Here is a 7,919-nt window from a genome sequence, read left to right as displayed (position 1 = left end):
TAACTAACATAGAGTTTGTCATTTCTTTTAGTGTCCTATTTTTTCTTCTGCAACTCCACTAGATTCTGGTGAGTCACAAAACTTATCTAAAGCTAAATATTCACCTCCTCTATCTGATCTAATTCTTTTTATCTTCTTATTAAGTTGATTTTCTACCTCAGTCTTATAAGATAAAAAGGCATTATGAGTATCATCTTTATTTTTAAGTAAATAAAGTTTAGTACATCTAAAATAATCATCTATAAAAGTAACATAATATTTTTTTTCCTCCTCTAGTTATAGTTTGTTTAAAATCACCTAAATTTGTGTGATTTAGATTTAATAATTCAATTTCTCTTTGAACAATTATACAATTTTTCTTGGTTATTGTAGTTTCTGCACATATTTCATATTTTTCGTGTCATTACTATTAATACTAGAAAGTAACCCAAGTGATTGCATTTTCTTTATGTAACTAACATTAGCATTTCCTAATCTAGCATGCCATAAAGAAATTGAATCAACAATATTAGTAGAAGATGATGCATTTTCATTGATCACATTTGAAACGTTGAGTACAAAGAGTCCCTGATTACAGTAGCCTTTACTCACAAATACATTATTTTTTGTCATTACAATCTTGTCAGATTCAAATGACACTTTCACCCCAACTTTTCCTAGCAATGCTACAGAAACTAGATTTGCCCGAATATTCGACACATGCAACACATCATTGAGGGCTCAAGTTTTTCCTGAAGTGAGTTTCAAGAGAACTTTGCCCTTACCCAGAAGTTTAACAATTCGTGAGTCTCCAAGGTAGATCACCTCTTCATCATCCCTGTTGATCTTGGTCGATCAATCCTTGGTTTTGATGATTAACAAACCAAAATATAGATTTGGGCTAATGTTTTTATGTGAGTAGAACAGATTCTTGTGGCATAAAAGAAGAAGAAAAAACAGGGCACTCATGTCGGACGCTATCGGACGTCCGAAAGGATGAAGAACATCAAGAAGGAAACTCTGTCGGACGCTCGTGAGGAAGCATCGGACGTCCGGAAGGATCGGACGCACGCCTCGGAGGCACATCGATCGCATCGGACGTCCGAGAAATTTCGCAAAGATTTGATGACTCTCTGTCAACGTTCGGACGCAGGGTTCGGACGTCCGACAGGTGGTTTGGACGCAGGGTTCGGACGTTCGACAGGTGGTTCGGACGTCCGACAGGCCAACGGCTAGTTTCGACAGCATTTAATATTTGACCGTTGCAGAGCCTTTTGAAGTCATTTCTCACCTTCTATAAATACCCCAAAGCACAAGAAGACACCAGACTTTTGCCAACACAAAATACAAGCTTACAAGTGAGATTTTTTAGTAGAAAGATTCTTTGTTGGTTGTATAAGGGGTTAGGAAAGTTGGGTTGTGAGATTGCTCAAGTGAAGATTACTCTCTAGGAGGAGTAAAACCTTGGTGAAGGTGAACCTATCACTTGGAGTGGTAAAACCTTGGTGAAGGTTGCCTCATTTGTGTAAAATAGTTTTTATTTGGGTGAGTGATCTTTCAAGTGTAGGTTGTTGAGGGTCAACTAGTATAGTTGTAAAACTCCTTGGCTCAACCAAAGTGTGTTTGGGGTGAGGAAGGAGTGAGCCTTCACTTGTACATCTTGGTTAGCATCGCCATCTATTGAAGAGGCTATTGGATTGATATTTGGTTTGCATTTCTTATCTTTTCTCTTTAATTAAGTTTTCTTTATTGTGCTTAAATTTGATATATCTTTGTGCATCATTGTGAAATTGTTTGTACTCATTGGGTTGCACCAGGCCTTACAATCCCCTATTGAAATATAGGAGGAAAATGCTTCTCTATTTGCACATATGTGCCGAATAGCCCCATAGTCTACTACCTATTCTTTCACATTGGTTGCAATGTTGATTTGAGAGATGATTGCAGCAATTATATCATCCCCTTCGACTAAATTAACCTTAGGAGGATTGCCATTTGCTTTGTCACCTTTCTTTCTGTGCCTACATTGAGCAGTATGGTGTCCTGATTTTTTACAAACATAGCAAATACCTTTCTTCTTCTTAAAGTTGGGATTATTGGGTTTGCAATTTTGAGATTTATTGGCGTATCTTTTATTGGTACTTTGAACTAGATTAGCTTTGAGAGTCATCTCCTTTGTTTTGACAGTCCTTAACTCCTTCCTATTGGGGTCTTCAATCAGAATATGTTTCACGAGCTCATCAATGGCGTAATTTTTTTGCCTGTGCTTCAGATTGTTTTTGTAGTTAGTCCACGATTTGGGCAACTTTTTAATTAGAATGCTAGCAGCAAATTTTTCGGGCAAATTTATGTTTTCATTTTTGAGATCCTCAAGTAGCATCTGGTACTCTATGATTTGTACTTTCATTTCTTTGTCTTCTGTCATCTGCCATTAGCTGTACTTTCCCATGGCGAATTTTTGTTTGGTGGCGTTTTCGACGGTAAATTTTGTTATCAAGACTTCCCAAATTGTCTTAGTTTCCTTGCAACTACAGTATACATGAAACAGTTCATTTGAAAGTGTTTATAAAATAGTATGCTGATATACCTTATTGGCTTATTGTCTGGATTCGTGCGTCTTGACATCCATAGTTGCAGTTGGTTGTGATTCTGTTAGAGCATAGGGCATCCATGAATGTCGAGTAGAGAGTGCACACATTCTTGTCACCTTTTGAAGTTTCATTGGCAAAAACTTTAATTTTGGAGACGTCTGGAAAAGGTTTAGCCAAAGGTAGTGTGACTACAACTGATGCGGATGCAGGTTGTGAGGTGTTAACTGTGACGATCCCACTTCCCTCAAGGGCGAACCCCAGAGGTTAGCGGACCGCCTGCCTAATTCTCGTCAGGACTCACTCACTAACATTAATTTCGGAGATAACATTAACTCCAAAGTAAGAGCAAAACTCCCCAATAGATATTACAAGCCATCCAACTTCACAAAAAAACTCTATACTTATGTATACGACTAAACGAAATGAAATGCAAGTAGTTCAATCACTTCTCTAAGTATAAATAGGATTGCAATTACTTAAAATAAGAACTACAACTTTTGAATTCCTTATTCTTTGGATAGCAAATCAATAACGCTAAAACTCTTCAATATAACATCTACATGCTACCAATCATCCGAATATACAAACCAAAAGATAAGAACTTGTAAACTAATACCATAATAGAGTGCCGTCCAAATACAAGATTAAGATTTCCTATTACAACTAGCACTATTCTTGTCCTTGTCATCCCCGTACCTTATTAAGAAAAACAAATGAATGGATGAACTAAAAGTTCAGTGAGATTCCAAAAGAACAACAAGCAATTAGGCATTTTAGCATTCACATGATAGCATGATCACATTTTCCATAAAAGAACATAACATCCAGATAACTCATTTAACCATGTACAGCCGATAACACATGCATATAAAAGGATACAATCTGCTCTCGGGAACAGGTTTCGTGACAACTTGTTCAGAATCTGTTGACACTCCGTCAACCATGGAATCATAACAAGTCCAGTAGATCACCACTTAACTCCAACCTCCATCCACCAATCAACCCCCTACTGGGCCCAAACTCCAAACATAAACAGTGGTGGTAATACTCGAGTATACCAATTAGTCGAGGAGATAACACTCCACTCGATAAAACAGTAGACCAGGGTTCGTTATCTAATCGACCAGACCCTTGCCGGTTCGACTCAATTAACTAGCCTATGGGGTTTAGGATCCAGGCCGTTACTTTCAACTCATGCGCATGAATCTCAGTTCACTTGTAAACAGTTCACTTATAGTAGTAAAACAGGAATTCAGTCAAGTTAGGTCGAGTATGATAAAGTACACACTCACCTATGTAATAACAAGTCAATTCAAGTAACAAGTCATATACAAGTCATATTTGTGCAACAAGTAACATGGAACTTGCAGTTGGAACACTCACTAGTTCAAGCAAAAATAGGGTCAAAAGTTTCCTCCTGGATTGCCTCATTGATCAAACAAGCCCTAAGAATAACCAAGTGAACAGAATTCATAATTTAGACTTGGCTATGAGTCGTATACCTCTCCAAGTTAATTTTTTTTTTCCAAAACCCAACATGCACAGCCATATTTAGAATGCAAATCAAGGAAAAATTTAAGTATATTTTAGGGCAAAAACTCAAGTAGGGTTCTGAAGCGTATGAGAGCATTTTGGACTCAAGAAATATGAATAACCAACAAGTTTGTTATTCGCTTCATGGTAGGAAATTTTCCAGCGGCGAACCAATGAAAGAAACAAGGTTTTCTCAAGTTAAGTCAGCGAGGTTGTGTCCAAAAGACTTTCAAACTAAAGACGTTGAGGTTAAAAGGTAGGAAGGTGCAATACTGCCCTCCAAATCAGAATTTTTTCACAGCCATGAAACAAGTACAACCATGAGGTTTTCACCTCCCAATCTTCATAGTTTTCACTCAAATTCACGCACAAAAGGCTCCTCCAAAGTTTGGAACAAGTTTTGGCCAAAACCAATTACTAAAAGGTTACAAAAACAACAATGTAATAGGCTGCACTCTCCATCGACAAACAAGCACAATTTTAGCCAGCAATTTGAAAGAAAATCCCAATGAAACCCTTCCATTTCAACCAAAATGCAATACATAAGCAAAGCTTAAAGGTGCATTAAGAATATTAGGCAAGTACATCACCAAATCAGTCCAAAATCAAGGTAGCAAGCTGCCCCAAAATTTGGACAGCATAACCCCTGTTTTATCCTATATTTCCTCTCCAAATTCAATACAAAATTTCATGGCCAAACCATCCAAATCAAGACCACAAATGGTAGGCTATACAAGCTACTAGTTTCAGACCATAAAGCCACCAAAAATAGACAAGTATTCAGCTCACATGTCTCCATACCAAGGCTGGCCGTCAAGCAAAAGTTCAACTCCACAAGCTTAAATTTCCATAAGCAAACTAATGGAACATATGCAAGCTGGAAAAATTACATGACATGGCTAAAATATATAGTAAACATGATATTAGCATTTTAACACTCATTTTCATTTTCCTTAACTAAAACGGGAAATTTATTGCTTGGGACATGAAACATGTAAAAGTGAAGTTTGCACCTCTCAAAACCTTTCATTTTCTACTCCAATTCACTACTCATACCAATGTTAATGTTTAATCATGTGTTTAGGACATTAACAAGTTGATTTCACCACACAAAACCAAGAATAAAGCTAAACAAAGTCACTCTCTCTTTCGGTCAGCCTCAAGGAGAATTTCAGCCATGAAAACAGTGAAATAAATGGAGTTTAAACCACTTAAGGTCCATGGTTTTGGTTCATTTCCAACACATACTTGTAGTTTAAAGTCTTCTAGGGTGTTTTGAACAAATTGAGCTTAAAATCATCCTGAAAATTTAGCGATCAAAGCTAAAATTCTAGCAAGCATTCTTTCTTTGGAAAAATCATAACTTAAGTTATAAATGTCAAAAACTCATACAAATTATCTCGTTTAAAACTAGACTTGAAATACTAACAATCTTTAGTAGACATCTCAAGGAAATTTGGTCCATAAGTTAATCCAAATTGAGTCACAAGTTACCACAGCATCCCAATTTTTACTTGTTCAGGACCGATTTTTCAGTCAACTTTACTGATTTTCTGGTGCATATATAAAATGAACCACACTTCCAATTTTATACCATTGGAAAGGTCTATGAGTTTAGTTTCAAACGCAGTTGACGGTACTCAATTTCGATTTTTCTACACAAAGTTATGATTCATTTACTAAAACTGCCCAGGGGTGACTGTCACCCAAAATTTCAACCTTTCACTTGAGTTATTCCAACTTTATTGCTGCCAATAACTCACATTTAAGCTAGCAATTTGCTACCCAATTCAAAGACAACATACTATAGCATACTAAATAAGAAATATAACATTTAGAGCATGACTTCCTAGTAGAAACTTCTCAAAGGAATGAGATATGACAAGGATGGAACAAAGTTCCTCCAATTTTTCTCAAGCTCTCTTAGATAAATTTTCAGCCAAATCAATGAACATATAACTATTATTCAACCATATAAACATACTAACTTCTATATACACGGTTGTCATGATATAAAACATGAAATCTTAGCAAAACTTCACTCCAACTTTAAAGTAAAACTGATATATCCAACTTTATGCAATCGGTCAGCCTACAGATTTTTTCCAACCAGGTTCCTTCAAACTTTCTTTCATCCAAGCCACTAATTTCTCACTCATTTTCATGGCAAATACACCATATATCATTTTTAACATAAGATGAAACATATGACCTGAGTTGTTAGTAAGGAAACCCATTAGAGTTCCAAATACAAAGCTGGAATTAAAAACTATCAGCATATGTCACTAAATTAAAATTCCAGCAACCTATAACTTAGAAAAGTATATTTTTCTTCCACTAAACTCCTACCTTTTGGCTTAAATTTAACATACATCAAAAGCCCTCTAAAGTATGTGAAAGAAATTGAAGTTTCAAATCATGTTACCTTTAAAACAAGCTAGAAGTTAACTCTCCAGTTTTGGTCCTTCTACTTGATCAAGCAAGCTGAAAATGGAAGTAAGACACAAGCTTCCTTTCAATTTTCTCTCTCTCGTTGCTCTTGGCTGAAGTGGAAGCAAAACAAGAGAAATTTCTTTATTTTCTCTCAAGTTTCTCTCGGATGGAAGGTTGGAGCAGGACACAAATCTTTCCTTTCAACTCTCTCTACTCTCTCTCTCGGCTAAAGTAGGACAAAATAAGTGATCAGCCTTGTTTGTCTTTGTTTTTCTTTCTCTCGGTGGTTGAACTAAAGAAAAGAAACAAGAGGAAGTAAATTTGGCCTAGTCAACTTGCATGCTACTTGGTCAAAAATGGAGGCAATGGAGAAATATGTCTCTCTCGGTTGGGAAATTGGAGTAGGACAAGAAAAAAAACAATCCTGCAGCTTTCCCTTAATTTTTTTCCTAGTCTCTTGCTTAGTCAAAATTTTCGGCCAAGAGAAGAAGATTATGGCTGATATTTCCACTCCATGGTCGGCCAAGAGGTAAGAAAAGGAATGAAATGTCTTAGTCCATTTTGCTTCCAAGGTGAAGACTAAAACTAGTCTTGATCAAAGTAAAAAATCCAATAATTCTAAAAGTAATTAGCCAAGATTAACTCTTCATTTCCACTCAAATAGAGTTTGCACAACCAAATAAGTTTGACTACTTCAATTAAACCCTTGCAAATGTTTTCAAAATTATTGGACGGAAACAAGAAGGTATAAAATCATATATAAATCATTTTCCAATTACTAAGAAATATAATTCATTCAAAGTAGAAAATTTCAAAACAAATACGATTCGAAAATACCTTGCAGTACAATATCCCCTTTTGTACAAATCTCTCTCTAGTTCACAAAATTTATCGCACCTACCTCACTAGTTGGACGAATTGGTATATCACCCCAAGAAAACCAACATGCAATAAATTGAATGAGGCAATAGGATAAAAATCACGATTCAACCGTTAGATTCAAGGCAATTAGATTACAATACAAATATATAAATATATATATAATTTTTGAGAATATCAATATAAATATAATTTTCGGGTTCTCACAATACTCTAACAGTCTCTCGACAATATTGTCCCACAGTTTGATACCCCGTGGGGTCGTGGGTTTTGTTCTTGGCGGTACTGGATAACACAACAGGCACCCGCAGGCTACCTCACCAAGGCCTCGTCGAGGTGGGAGAGACCACTACAGACTTATCAAAGAGGCCCAGGCTCTCTCCCTAACCGATGTGGGATCGTTACATTCCACCCCTCTTGGGGGACCCAGCGTCCTCGCTGGCACACCGGGGTCGGGAGTCGACTCTGATACCAACTCTAACAATCTCTCGACAATATTGTCTC

General features: G+C 36.6%; 1 long non-coding RNA gene across 1 annotated transcript; it reads right to left on the bottom strand.

Annotated features, from left to right (window-relative positions):
• Window positions 1-2,993: 2,993 nt before the first annotated feature.
• LOC140006191 (uncharacterized) lies at window positions 2,994-6,804 on the bottom strand. Its single transcript, XR_011813852.1, has 2 exons — window positions 6,529-6,804; window positions 2,994-4,015 (listed from the first exon to the last, which is right to left on the bottom strand). It is a non-coding gene; the product is annotated as an uncharacterized lncRNA (long non-coding RNA).
• Between the last annotated feature and the right edge of the window lie 1,115 nt (window positions 6,805-7,919).

The sequence above is a fragment of the Coffea arabica genome, chromosome 1c, assembly GCF_036785885.1.
Source record: "Coffea arabica cultivar ET-39 chromosome 1c, Coffea Arabica ET-39 HiFi, whole genome shotgun sequence".
Taxonomy (NCBI): Eukaryota; Viridiplantae; Streptophyta; class Magnoliopsida; order Gentianales; family Rubiaceae; genus Coffea; species Coffea arabica.
This window is presented reverse-complemented; position numbering and strand designations above follow the sequence as displayed.